The following is a 15,385-nucleotide window of genomic DNA, read 5'->3' as shown; positions in this document are numbered from 1 at the left end:
CCTCATCGTCTCCCATTCCCAAGACTCTGTATGACCTCTCCGGACTTTGCAGTTCCCCATGATTATAACAATAATAGTTGAACTTAAAGTTGCTTCAAAATTAGAAATGGAAACACATACATTGTTATTTTACCCTGAAATTTTAATAATATTCAAGCGGTACACAATGATCTTTGAGTAATTTTTTTAGCACAACTAAGCTTACAGGTTTAGAACCGTTATCCTATCTCAGCTCATTTTAAAGTCCAGTCCAGTCTAAGGTATATTAACACCCGTTGGGATGCAACCCACAGCAGTCGACTAACTCCCAGGTACCTACCTACTGCCAGGTGAACAGGGGCAATAGGTGTAAAAAACATGATCAACGTTTTCACCCGTGCCATGACTCGAACCATGGACCCTCAGTATGTGAACTGAGGGCGCTACCAACTGATGAGTTTCAATATTAGCAGTATTTTTTTTTCAGTGCTTCAAAGTCAAACATCATAGGTTAAGCCTGGTTTTCAAGGGTGAACATACCACTTCAAATCCGCGCCAATCAATGTGTCATTAAACATTTTCCAAATTAAAAAGCATAATTTTCTTCTTTCAAATGGACTATATATAATCCCTTATTATATATAATGCTGTGGAAGAGCTAAACCCATAGGGTCATACAGCACCTGGGAATGGTAGGTAATAAGTTGTTACCTAACTAAAGGGAAGGCAATATAATCTATTACATAAGCCATGTTTATGTAATGTATCTACTAAAATTTACTCACCAGTACATGACATCCAAGGTATCCATAGCACGCCTGGCTTCTACTTCCCCAGGATGATGTACGCAATCCTGCTGATGTTGGCGGTGGCCGCCACTGCCGTGCCCCAGTACCCACCCAAGCCTCCTCCCTACGGTGCTCCCACATGTAACCCCGTCACCGTCACCCAGACCTCTACACAGTACCAAGAAGTCACGGTATGTCACATCTGTTGAACTGGTTGAAATAGTTGGGTATGTGCAATGTCTCCTGAAGTACTAAGCCCCTAGTGGTCATACAGCGCCTGGTAAATGAGGGATAATCAGGTTAAATTCATAAAGGGAAGGAAAAATTCAGTTTCTTGGATCAAGAGCTCCACACTGGCATCAAGGAACCTCCTGTGAGGGTTAAACTTTTCATAGATCTTTTACGTTCAAATGATTAATAATGAATTTTGATAGGTTACACACAAAAAGTTTTTAATGTTATATTCACTAACATGATTTTGGATGATGTTATCGTCTTCATTCTTCGGGTCACCCTGGGAATGAGAAGTATTCAGATTCGATTCAAGGATGTGGAAGATAAGTTTATTTCCTTGAATAAGAACCCTTCCTTTCACAATCCAACCCCTTGAAGGATGAGAGATGAATATTTACCTCATCCTAACCTAAGAGAACCCAAGTTAACCTAAGATAATTTTGCGTAATAGATAATTATACATTAAATATAATACGCAATTACAGTGCAAGAGGTACATACGCATGTATACTGTCATTCGTCTTGTCCAGTATACTGGAGAATTATGTCGTAAAAGGAAATTCATAAGTTCCATGCGCAGAAGACACGACCCTGGTAAGGTAGTATCTGAAATGGTTGCGGGACGGGTGACGTTAGTTGTGATTAACCAGGCATGCCACATGGCTCAATACTAAATGAATTAGCCATTCCCATAAAATGCTGTCTAATATCTCCCGAAATAACAATCTGCACACGAAATAACTATTTTTTGCGGGATATGGATAGCTGTCTTGTATTTAAACAAATATAATAATGGCTAAGGTCCGACTAGGAATTAAAGTAAATATTAGTTCAAGAAAGTAAACGTTACTCATTAATGTAATTTGATACCAATATATTACTGATGGTATAATATAATTAATCTAATATATCAAGATTTAGAATTCGCATACAGTATGCACAGTTTAATTAAGTGTAGTGAGAGGCTGTTAATCCAAGGAATTGGAGTTGCTCCTCCCGTTCATGTTTCGCACCTGATCACTTTCCAGGCGCTGCATGATTCCTGCGGGCTTAGCGCGTCCCCAATAATAATATAGTTAAAGGTAGATATTTTGTCGTTAGAGGTGGTAATTTTGTCATTACGTATACTGATGTCGTTTCTATGTCAACAGGTGACCAGCACCACCCCCGTCCACACCACCACTACTCTCTACCAACATGAAACTGTTACAAGTTATGTAACTCAAACCCAGACCACACTCCTCACTAACACTGAGACCAAATACAAGACCGAGACCACGACGGTAGTCGTCCCCACTACCATCACGACCATCCAGACGACAACCTTGACCACCTACACGACTCAGACAACAACGGTTTACGTTACCCAGACCGCAACTTCGGTCCAGACCCAGTATGAGACCGTCTGCCCGATGACTTCATATGGTGGCTAGGCCAGTATATGGAGCCATATAATTTTTGTGTGAGCTTCTTACTCACACTTCTATGAAGACAAGACATACATTGCTTTTATATTAGCACGATAATTAATGTATTGTTTTGCACTTTGTTTTGAAAAAAAATATTTTTATATAATATTCATAGTTGCAATTATTGTTATTAGTATTTGTTGCAAAATTCGTATTAAGATGTCTAATAAATATTTTTATATTGCCATGGTGATTTTTTTTTACATCAGGAGAAATGTTAAAATGGAAACTATTGTCGACTCCTTAGTACCAATCTTGCAGCGAGGAGAAGGCTGGAGGCAGTGGAGATGTCATGTCTGAGGGCAATGTGTGGTGTGAATATAATGCAGAGAATTCGTAGTTTGGAAGTTAGGAGGAGGTGCAGGATTATCAAAACTGTTGTCCAGAGGGCTGAGGAAGGGTTGTTGAGGTGGTTCGGACATGTAGAGAGAATGGAGCGAAACAGAATGACTTCAAGAGTGTATCAGTCTGTAGTGGAAGGAAGGCGGGGTAGGGGTCGGCCTAGGAAAGGTTGGAGGGAGGGGGTAAAGGAGGTTTTGTGTGCGAGGGGCTTGGACTTCCAGCAGGCGTGCGTGAGCGTGTTTGATAGGAGTGAATGGAGACGAATGGTTTTTAATACTTGACGTGCTGTTGGAGTGTGAGCAAAGTAACATTTATGAAGGGGTTCAGAGAAACCGGCAGGCCGGACTTGAATCCTGGAGATGGGAAGTACAGTGCCTGCACTCTGAAGGAGGGGTGTTAATGTTGCAGTTTAAAAACTGTAGTGTAAAGCTGTCAGCATAGTTGCTGATCCCTGTATTCCCAGTATTATATAGCATAGCATATTAGTATCATCCCTGTGCTTTAGACACGAGATCCCTCGTAGGCCTTTGGCTTTGTGTGACGTCATAGGGATACACATGGGCAGTGATCCCTCTGTCCCGGTCTCACTCGGCGGCAGACCTACAGAACGTGAACAGGCTTGGCACCGGGCTCCATCTCTCATCTCAGTCTGACAATATATTTACCATCCTACAAGTGTGTCTACTTTCAACCTACGATATCTCCATTCAAGAACCCTTTACGATAAATGGTGACAGCGGTGAGCCTGTAATTCTGACGATTACAGCGATTTCTGGAGATAAAATTGTCGACCAGCAAGACGGCCATTTCGTGTGACCAGTAGGCCTACCGACTACCGAGGTTCACCCCATCCAGCTACCTCAAGCCAGCTACTCTACCAGCTTCTACATTATTCACTGGTCAGTCTCTTTGTATTAGTGTTTCCTGCTTTTTTGCATTACTCCCGAGGGGTTGACCCGAGTTTGCAAAATAAGCCAGCTTCCAGTCTGTGGTGGGGGAGTCAGAACACCCGAGCCCAGTCCAGCCTAGCCTACTCCATCTAATTATTTTGCCTGCCAAGCCAGCTTCCACCCCTGCTGTGCTCCTCGTGTGAAGTTATCAAGCTATTCTGTGTGAAGGGTTAAGATAAGCCAGCTAGCAACTAACCCAGGTGTCTTACCCCAGTACTCGAGCAAGCCACATGAGTAGCCTTCATCGCTTGTGATTCAAGTTCCAAGCATTCTGAGTGCTCCTTGTCATCCTTGTGGTGTTGTAGTATTTCGTGGGTTTCTTCTAAGCCAGCCGGCTTAGAATTATCTTCGCGGCAGTGTGGGTTTTCTCAGTGAGGCTTACGACGTTCAACCCATAAGCCCAACCACTCACGATCACGTGTGTCGCACCATTGCCGGTCTCAGACGCCTCGCTCAGCCATTACCCACAAACCCAACTACAGTCGGCCATTACAACTCACCTACCTCATCAGTGTTTTGGTGCACTGCTAAGGGTTGTAGCACCATATTTTAAGGACCACATAGGGGGTCAAGAGCTAGAGTGTGTTCGCGCCATCTTTATAAAGCCTCCTGTGTGTTGTCTCTCGCCGATTTAAGCGCAATTCTACGATCATCTGTGCAGAGGACAGCAGCAAGACGATATAAACAATCCATCAGTCTCATTCTTCAAGTTGTTACAGCTATAATATTTTTTTTTTTAGAGACATTTGCGAGTGTTGAGACATTTCTTTTGTGTTCCCAGTGAATTTTTCTCTTAGTGACATTCAGTGACTCTTGATCAGACTCAGTGTTTATCATGTACTGATTGCATTAATTTCTTTTAATCTCCTTAATTCAGTGTTAATTTTCGTGCATTATTTTATATCTGTTGTGTTGTGTATCTTTTTATACACTTGAAGTAAGTACTTAGTGTTTCCTTTGTTGTGTGTGCAACATATGAGCAATATAGAACTTGTGTTTAAACTTCAGAATTCCAGTGTATTAACTCAGTAACTTTTTCACCTCATATTCTGCATCACAACTCAGTGTTGTCTGTTATTTTTTTTCTTCCCAGCATTTGTGTAATTCTATTTTTGTTCCCTGTGTGTTGAACATTCTTGTGTTCATATTCTTTCCATTTAGCCAGTGTCTAATTTGTCTTATTTCCACAGACAATAGTGCCATTTTTTAAAAGACCAAGCAAGAAATAAAATTTTTACTGAATTTTTAACACATCAAGTTTCATTGCAAGAAAATTCTAGTACTGTGTTTATGTTGATGTTTTGTGCTCTGCATCACTGTAAGTGTTGTATTTCTTTTTGTTGTGTGTTTTAGCACCTATTATTTTTCATATTTTATTGAACAAATTCACTCTTAGTGCAATTTTTAAATTCTCCTTCTAAAGTAAATTGTTCTTTTGCTTGTTGTTTAAGTGCAGTTAAGAGTTAAAGTGTTCATTCCTTGATATATTTCTTTTCTTGTGTGTTATAATTTTTATTATTGCACATAGACTCATTTTGCAATAATTCTTGTGCAAATATTGTGTTGCTATTAAAGTTTTTCTTGCAGAAAATTTTATGCAGTGTTGTGCAATACAGTTTATTACAGTGCAGTTTCTTATGCTCTGTTCTGTGCATAGTATTTTATTCTGTCTGTCAATTTATTTTATTTTTCAGTGAATTGTGTGTTTGTTTTAATTTTTTGCACAAGTTTATTGAGTCCATTTTATCATTTTATTGTATATTTCCTTGTTGCATTGAAAGTAAAGAAAACTCACTGTGCCATTTATTCAATTTAAAGTAAAAGTTGAGAATATTAGATTTGAGCAAAGTAAAAGTTCTCTTGATTTTCAGTGTTTGTTAAGTTGCATATTCTTCTTGTGTGAGTTCTTTGCTTACTGTGTAACTTGTCTATTTTTAATTACTTATGCAGAATAGTTAAGCATTTTTTCCATTTAAGCTTACTGTGTCATTCTCTCTATTTTTTTTTTTTTTTGTTGACTTATGCCCTTCAGTATTTTCACTGAGAAGATGTCCCAGTCACTTTTGAACGTTCACTTAGTGTATCATTCCAGTCAAAGTCAATATGAATCAGTCCACAGTACCAACATTCCCTTACTGACTGAAAGACAATATCTAGCCCTTGAGCAATGTGTTTGTTCTCACAGCTTGTATCTGAGATTTGTTAAAGTGCTGCTAAATGTGAAGTTCAGATTAAGTTCCTATAGATCCACGAATTACTTATTAACGTAGCCGAGCGGTCAGGCACTAGTAATTCTGTCACTCCCATCTGTGTTCCACCTATACCTTCAGACTTGCAGGATAGTGTTCCGTTGCCTCAAGTGTCCGGGGACACTCAGACTGCCTTGAGTGCACAGCCTATCCCTGCAATGACTGCTAGTTCGAGTAGTAGTTTCTCCACAGGGGATGCCTTGTCAGAAAACGATTACTTGCAACTAGTAATGCCATCTCTTGTTGATGTGACATGCTGTCTGCAGAAAGACGTCTCTGTTACAGCTAGTGCTCTCACTAGAGTGTCTGTTGTTGTTCCTAATGTTCCAGATGGTGATCCCATCCTAGTTGACAGTAATCAGTGCATCGTAAGAAGTTATTTCTCGAATAACTTTCACATATTAACGTAAGTGTAGTTTCTTTATAGCTGATACCTCGTGTCACTGTGTGCGACTCAGATTGAATATCAGCATTGTTGACCGTGTTCATTTCTTTTCTCCTGTGCTTGCAGTTGAGATAGTAGATTCGTTCTCCCTTGCTCATATTGCGTGTTATAGCGTTAATATTTTTTCAACCGGGGGGAGTCATCCACTCCACCGAGTTTGTTCTTTCCTCCAGTAAGGAAGAACTGTTACCTTTATTCCAGAACAAACAGCCTACTGGAAGGTTAGCCAGATGGACCTTGACTATCCAAGAGTTCAATCCCACTTTTGAAAATTTACCTGGCAAGTCGAATGTAGTCGCAGATGCTTTATCGCGACACGTTAGTGTAGTTACTGCAGATCCTCTATTTACTGTCGAGGATGTCAAAAATGCCCAAAGAACCGATCCCTTGTGTTCTGGTGTGATTCGATTCCTGCTCCAGGAAGAGCTTATTCTTACTGTGAAGCCACCAGTACTCATTAGTGACTTATGAGCCAAGAATTACTGTATCGAATAGTCGAGTTGAGTACTCCTAGCAGACGAATTAGTAATTCCACAGTCACTAGTGATTGTACCTGTATCTTGTAGATACTCCTTCAGATCTCTCTCAGTCAAGGCATGTGTTAGCCATTGCAGAGGAATTCAATCCTCCCAGAGATGATAACCATTCTGCATACGTAAACCTTACCCTCGCAGAATTGGGTTTAAGTGTAAACAGCCTGCATAATTAGATGTCCGAGATGAATGAATTTGTCAACTGTGTGTTTTATTATTAGCTGATCAGTTTGTCAGAAATTTACGTGTTCACGTTCCCTCCGTATTCTGAGAATTAACAGTCTAGATTTGAGTGCACCGAATCTGCCTTTCTGTTAAACACTTCTTTGTATATAATTATTCTTCCTCAGAATCCGTAGAGTGCATGAATACAGATCGATCGATCAATTCCATCCATATTGTATAATGATTTGTTCTTATAGTTTGTAATGATTACGTTAACACCCATTACGTCAAAATCATGTTGTACCATCCATTAGTTCTAAGTTATATATGAATTTGTTATTGTATAGAATCAGCCCAGATCCGCCTGCCTGTTCAGCCTATAGTATAGTAGTATATGTCGGGACGACATACGTAACATGACCGAGCTGTCAGCATAGTTGCTGATCCCTGTATTCCCAGTATTATATAGCATAGCATATTAGTATCATCCCTGTGCTTTAGACACGAGATCCCTCGTAGGCCTTTGGCTTTGTGTGACGTCATAGGGATACACATGGGCAGTGATCCCTCTGTCCCGGTCTCACTCGGCGGCAGACCTACAGAACGTGAACAGGCTTGGCACCGGGCTCCATCTCTCATCTCAGTCTGACAATATATTTACCATCCTACAAGTGTGTCTACTTTCAACCTACGATATCTCCATTCAAGAACCCTTACGATAAAGCACCCTTCTGGCAAGACAGTGATGGAGTGAATGATGGTGAAAGTTTTTCTTTTTCGGGCCACCCTGCCTTGGTGGGAATCGGCCAGTGTGATAATAAATAATATATATATATATATATATATATATATATATATATATATATATATATATATATATATATATATATATATATAGACGTGACTCACGAAATCGAAATGACACGATTGCAAACAAACCATACCACGGGTAGAGTTTGAACCCGCGGTCAGAGTCTGGAGTTTTGAGACTGACCGCGGGTTCAAACCCCACCCGTGGTATGGTTTATATATAGACGTTATAGAAAGACATTGTATCTTGTGATATTAATAAAACTGGCTAGATGGTTGTATAGTATGAACTTTGAAAAGTTGGGAGTATTTTTCATCACCGAGAGCAAACTAAGTCAGGCTGGAGTAGCACTCCAGATGCTTATTATGAATGAGATATTCACGCACGTCAGCCCGTGCTCCATTTCTTTGTACCTTGCAGGTGTTTCTAGGTTCTTTCAAACAATCTTTAACCAAACATGTATGGATATACGTTACACTTTGAAGGAACTCGTGTGGTGGGTAACCAGGCCACCAAGTATATATTTTACAGTCAGTTACCACGTTTTTATTATCAGAATTGCAATTAAACGTTGCTGTATATAAAAATCTATAAATAAATGATGTAACCTACATTCTAGATTTCTGCCGACCAATTATGGTGGAGATTCTATGCTATTTTCTTTTGTTTTTACCTAGAAGTATTTGTGGCTACAGGCGCAGAACAACGCTCGAGGTGTCCCCTCTTTTGTAATTATCATATACATTTTTATAAGTATTCCATGAGGAGGTATTCATAGCAATACGAAGTACAAATGCCTTAAACTATCACACTACTTTCACCTACGTAATATATAAAGATATTAATATTCATATAAGGAATTTATGCATGAAATTTAATCAGGAGATTAAATTTCAGACGCTTTCGTGATTTCTCAAGTCACATTCTCACGGTTCCTTGACAATGTGACTAAGGCATCACGAATGTGCTTGGAATTTAATTCTTTTTTTCTTTTCCAAGTGATTAAATTGCAATTGCTTATTGCGGTCTGGTTGCAAGCAGTTTATCAGTGCTGATAACACCTGATATCAATAAAACAAATATGTCAAACTGAAAAAAACAAATTCTATATATGTATAAATTAGCATATTCTAAAAATGAACTCGCTTATCTTTTTCATATGTTCATCCTTTAAACTGAACATCGAGCAAAGAGTTGCCAATAAAAATATGAAAAACACCAAAAGAACAAATTTAATACTGTATTGTAAACAAAGTCTAACGAAGGATACACCAGAATACAAGCCTATTTACCAAAGGGAGGTAAGGTGGATACAAAGCTAAAATACCAAGGATCATTTAACCTCCTAGAACCAGCCAAACTACTCCTGGGTGGAGCCAATTTACTTTACAGCAGCCGCAGGGGCAATGACACCAGTAGCAATTAAGAGGGAAGCAACAGGCACTGTGACCAGGTAACACCTTTTTCTTTGTCTTTATGACATATTGACGGGCTCTCTTCCTCTTCCTAGCTGTCTTCCATCATCCTCTTCCTTTTCCACCTCGTCCTCCTCACCAACTTCCTTTTTCCTCCTGTACATCCTTTGCACCATCGTTCTTCACCTTTTCTTCCACATCCTTCTAAAAAATCTTCCCACAGTCTCCTCGCCATTTTTTTTCACCTTCCCGTTGGTTGTTGCAACGGAATTTAGGTTTGCATTTTGGTAGCTTGTATATTTGGTATCTTTATATATAGTATTTCGCTTGACGTCACAGGGTGAGACGTGCACCATATTACCTGTCAAGAGTGTGTCTGAGTTGCGACAACACATGGCCATAGTTACTGACAACTACGCGGTGGAATTCGGACATTAGTTTACAGTTTTAAGTACATGCAACCTACATATTGTTAGGTTTGGCCGGGTTGGGATAGATTCAGTTACGTTAGGTTAAGTAACGTTTAGTTAGGTTACACAACTTAACCTGAAAACGCCATCCGTCTTTTTTTTACATTGTGCCAGGCGCAAGACACGCCTCAGTGTGCTGCGCCACCTATATAAATGTATTAATGTTCTTTTTATCTCCCAAAACAATTTGGACAAGAAATGCCATGATGAATACACAGGTTGCATGTATTGAAAAGTATAAAATAATAAGTAGTTGTCGGTAACCATTACCCAAAACAATAAGTTGAAGGATTTAAGAGGTTTCTGAGACCTGCTGTGCTGTGAGCTATCAAATGTCAGAAAATGTCTTAATCTCATGCTTGTCGATAAAGATCGTTGAATAGTGACTAATTTATAGGAAGTTCGTGACGTTGAACATATGTTTATGCTGTTTTAGATCCAACATTGTTTATATGTTAAATAAATTCTAGTATTATCAATATAGCTAATTTATTCATACAAATACAAATTCATTATCATATTCAAAATACAGTAATCACTACATAAAAGAAAGAGGATGTCACTTACCCTATAAGGACATTTTTTTTTCCCTGTACATTATTATTATTATAATCAAAGGGGAAGCACTAAACCCGTAGGATTATACAGCGCCTATGGGGGGATGGAAGGCATTCAGGCTTAATTCAGGGAACTGGAGCAGATCCAACTGGAGCACAGATCCAATTCCCTAGATCAAGAGCCCCTCACCAGCGTCAAGGAGCCTTCCTTGAGGGGTTTCCCTGTACAGATATGTAGTATATCATGGCATCATTCACCCACCATCGGAAATATTTATATTAAAACTCTCTGTGATTTTGTAGCCCAGTCAGTATTCTCTTCTGCATATGGTGAAAGGTTTTCCATCAGATAATGATTATTTGTAATTACGATACACATGCCGCCAAATTCTAGACTTGGAAGTTTCTCTGCCAGTTGTAGTCTGCACAAACCTGTGAGGCGCTGTGTACGGATCACAACCATCTTAAACTGCCAATCTCTGCGTATATTTCATAGATTTATGTTCTGTTTGATGCCTTGTGTGACCAAAATGCGATTTCGTGATATGTTTGTCCCACATTTCACAGCTTCATTACAGCCGATGGTTAGCAAATGCACTCAGCGTGTTCACTTTACAAGATAGTGGATACAACTGACCGAGTCACCTGATTATATGGTCTTAATAAAACTCGTACTAGGCGAAATGTTTACAAAAGGCTCTCTCTCCCTTATGCAGTTTTTTATTCACATCTTCAAAATTAATTTTCTGGGTTAGGTATACTGTAGTTTTAAGTTTATATTTTGTAACTGATTATTGAGTAGTTTAGCACGAAAAGTATTACATTGGAAATGAGGAAACGCGAGGAGAAATATAGCATCATCCAGGCGGTGTTTGTCTGTTGGTGGGTTGTTTATTTCAAAATAAACGGTGTCTTATTAATTAAAAAGGGGTGGAAACCAGCACCCCACACAAAGCGGGGCCCCTACGAAGGGTTCTGGATAATCTGGGCCCAAAAGATGCTGTTCAAATAAGTTAATATGATCTGTAGAAAAGACAAACTGAAGCAAGAATGGTACGTTGTATAACACCACCAACATGTAATTTGACAATAATGTTTCAATGGCATGCGTCTCACCGTTCCACACAATACCTGGAGTATACCTGGAGGGTGTTCCGGGGCTCAGTGCTCCCGCGGCCCGGTCCATGACCAGGCCTACATATATTTTGAGGTGAGCTTATTGAGTTGTGGCGTAAATTAACAATGAACCAATGACGTGGACAAGTGCAAGTGGGCTGTGTTAATAAAGGTGTAAGTTGTAAAATAATGGACCGGGTGGGAAGCAGGTGCCCAGACAATCAGGCATAATTTATGCTTCGTGACTCACACAAGAGAAGCGATAGAGAGGTTCTGTTTGTCAGAGAAAATATCTCCTGAGGCGGGTCTTGGTTAAATTATTTTGTGTGTTAGTTAGTTACTATTCTGTCCTAGGCACATGTCGATTAGACACTAGGCCTGCTGTATATGCGTGTGTGTGTGTGTGTGTGTGTACTCACCTATTTGTGGTTGCAGGGGTCGATTCACAGCTCCTGGCCCCGCCTCTTCGCTGATTGCTACTAGGTCCTCTCTCTCCCTGCCCCATGAGCTCTATCATACCTCGCCTTAAAACTATGTATGGTTCCCGCCTCCACTACGTCACTTTCTAGGCAATTCCACGGCCTGACTACTCTATGACTGAAGAAATACTTCCTAACATCCCTTTGATTCATCTGAGTCTCCAACTTCCAATTGTGACCTCTTGTGTCTGTGTCCCTTCTCTGGAACATCCGGTCTTTGTCCACCTTGTCTATTCCGCGCAGTATTTTATATGTCGTTATCATGTCTCCCCTGACCCTCCTGTCCTCCAGTGTCGTCAGGCCGATTTCCCTCAACCTTTCTTCGTAGGACAATCCCCGTAGCTCTGGGACTAGTCTTGTTGCAAACCTTTGCACTTTCTCTAATTTCTTGACGTGCTTGACTAGGTGTGGGTTCCAAACTGGTGCTGCATACTCCAGTATGGGCCTGACGTAAATGGTATACAGAGTCTTAAACGAATCCTTACTGAGGTATCGGAACGCTATCCGTAGGTTTGCCAGGCGCCCGTATGCTGCAGCAGTTATCTGATTGATGTGCGCCTCAGGAGATATGCTCGGTGTTATACTCACCCCCAGATCTTTTTCCTTGAGTGAGGTTTGCAGTCTTTGGCCATCTAAACTATATTGTGTCTGCGGTCTTCTTTGTCCTTCCCCAATCTTCATGACTTTGCATTTGGCAGGGTTAAATTCAAGGAGCCAGTTGCTGGACCAGGCTTGTAGCCTGTCCAGGTCTCTTTGTAGTCCTGCATGATCCTCATCCGATTTGATTATTCTCATTAACTTCGCATCATCTGCAAACAAGGACACTTCTGAGTCTATCCCTTCCGTTATGTCGTTCACATATACCAAGAACAGCACAGGTCCTAGGACTGACCCCTGTGGAACGCCACTTGTCACAGGCGCCCACTCTGACACCTCGTCGCGTACCATGACTCGTTGTTGCCTCCCTGTCAGGTATTCTCTGATCCATTGCAGTGCCTTTCCTGTTATGTGTGCCTGATCCTCTAGCTTTTGCAGTAACCTCTTGTGAGGAACTGTGTCGAAGGCCTTCTTGCAGTCCAAAAATATGCAGTCGATCCACCCTTCTCTCTCGTCTTACTTCTGTCACCTTGTCATAAAACTCTAGTAGGTTTGTGACACAGGATTTTCCTTCCCTGAAACTGTGCTGGTTGTCAATTATACACTTGTTTCTTTCCAGGTGCTCCACCACTCTCCTCCTGATGATCTTCTCCATGACCTTGCATACTATACACGTTAGTGATACAGGTCTGTAGTTTAGTGCCTCATGTCTGTCTCCCTTTTTAAAAATTGGGACTACATTTGCCATCTTCCATACATCAGGGAGTTGCCCAGTTTCAAATGATGTGTTGAAGATCTTTGTTAATGGCTCACACAATATCTCTGCTCCCTCTTTAAGGACCCATGGAGAGATGTCTGGTCCCACCGCCTTTGAGGTGTCAAGTTCGCATAGCAGCTTCTTCACCTCCTCCTTGGTTATATGTACCTCATCCAGCACTTGCTGGTGTGCCCCCCTGTTCTGATTTCCTGGAGTCCTACTGGTTTCCACTGTAAATACCTCTTTAAATCTTGTGTTGAGCTCCCGACATACCTCTCGGTCGTTTCTTGTGAATTCCCCCATCACCCTTCCTCAGTCTGATTACCTGGTCCTTGACTGTTGTTTTCCTCCTGATGTGGCTGTACAACAGCTTCGGGTCAGTCTTTACATTTGATGCTATGTCATTTTCATATTGTCTCTGAGCCTCCCTTCTTATCTGTGCATATTCGTTTCTGGCTCTTCGGCTAATCTCTTTATTTTCCTGAGTTCTCTGTCTTCTGTACCTTTTCCATTCTCTAGCACACCTAGTTTTTGCCTCCCTACACCTTTGGGTGAACCAAGGACTCGTTCTGTTCTTCCCATTATTTCTGTTTCCCTTGGGAACAAACCTCTCCTCTGCCTCCTTGCATTTTGTTGCCACATAGTCCATCATTTCTTGTACTGTTTTTCCTGTCAGATCCCTCTCCCACTGAATGTCTTCATGGAAGTTCCTAATGCCTGAGTAGTTCCCCCTTTTGTAGTTTGGTTTTTCCCACCCTATTCCTGCTACTCTCTCGGAGCTCAACTATGTAGTCAAAGCACAGAACCACATGATCACTAGCTCCCAGGGGCCTTTCATACATGATACCCTCGATGTCCGAACTACTCAAGGTGAATACAAGGTCCAGTCTTGCTGGTTCATCCTCTCCTCTCTCTCTGGTAGTGTCTCTAACGTGTTGATGCATGAGGTTTTCCAGTACCACATCCATCATCTTGGCTCTCCATGTTTCGGGACCCCCATGGGGTTCCAGGTTTTCACAGTCAATCTCCTTGTGATTGAAATCACCCATAACTAGTAACTTTGTTCCCCCCATGTGTGCTCTCCTGGCCACCTCGGCTAGTGTGTCGATCATTGCTCTGTTGCTCTCATCATATTCTTCTCTTGGCCTCCTGCAGTTCTGTGGTGGGTTGTACATTACTGCAATTATCACCTTATATCCCTCAGACTGGATTGTTCCTACTAAGTAGTCCCTTTCGCCCGTGCCATCCATTCCTTCCATTTTCTCAAAACCCTACTGGTTTTTAATGAGCAGTGCAACTCCTCCTCCCCCTCTCCTCCCTCTGTCTTTCCTGAGGATTTGATATCCGGATGGAAAGATTGAATCTGTTATTATTCTGGTGAGTTTTGTTTCTGTGAGTGCTATTATGTCTGGGGATGGCTCCTTGATTCTTTTGTGCCACTCCTCATACTTGTTTGTTATTCCATCTGCATTTGTATACCACACCTTCAACTTCTTTTCTAAGACTGTGGTCTGGGAGGTGTATTGGGGTTGGGGAAGTGGGAGACCTGGTAAGGAACTATGGGTTGTTGCTGTGGGGGTGGAGTTTGTAATGTAGTGGGTGGGGGCATTGGATGTGGCATGGGTGTTTTGATTTAGAGTGTTTGGTTGCACTGGGGTTGACCTGGTTGGGAGGCTTCTATAGGAAGCTGTGAGGGAGGCTGTATTTGATCTTCTTCCTGGGTCTGAGATCTCCTGTCTGTCTTCTCCATCCCCTCTCTTTCCTCCTTTCGCCTTTGTACCATCTATCTGTTTCTGCCTTTCTTCTTGTGTTCTGTCGCAGTCGAGATACACCTTCCTGTATGCCGGCATGTCCCTTAATCGTGCTTTCTCCTGCAGGATCCTGTTCCAAGTCGATTCTGCCTTGAAGGTCACTTTCACTGGTCGGGATCTTTTTTTTACAAACCCCCCTATTCTCCGAAAATTTTCCAGCTGGGTCATGTCGTCTTCTCCTATTGCTTTCATGATGCTTTCAATTGCTTTTTTTCCCC

The sequence above is a fragment of the Cherax quadricarinatus genome, chromosome 48 (assembly GCF_038502225.1).
Source record: "Cherax quadricarinatus isolate ZL_2023a chromosome 48, ASM3850222v1, whole genome shotgun sequence".
Lineage (NCBI taxonomy): Eukaryota > Metazoa > Arthropoda > Malacostraca > Decapoda > Parastacidae > Cherax > Cherax quadricarinatus.
The sequence above is the reverse complement of the archived record's forward strand: the minus strand, read 5'-3'. Positions refer to the sequence as shown.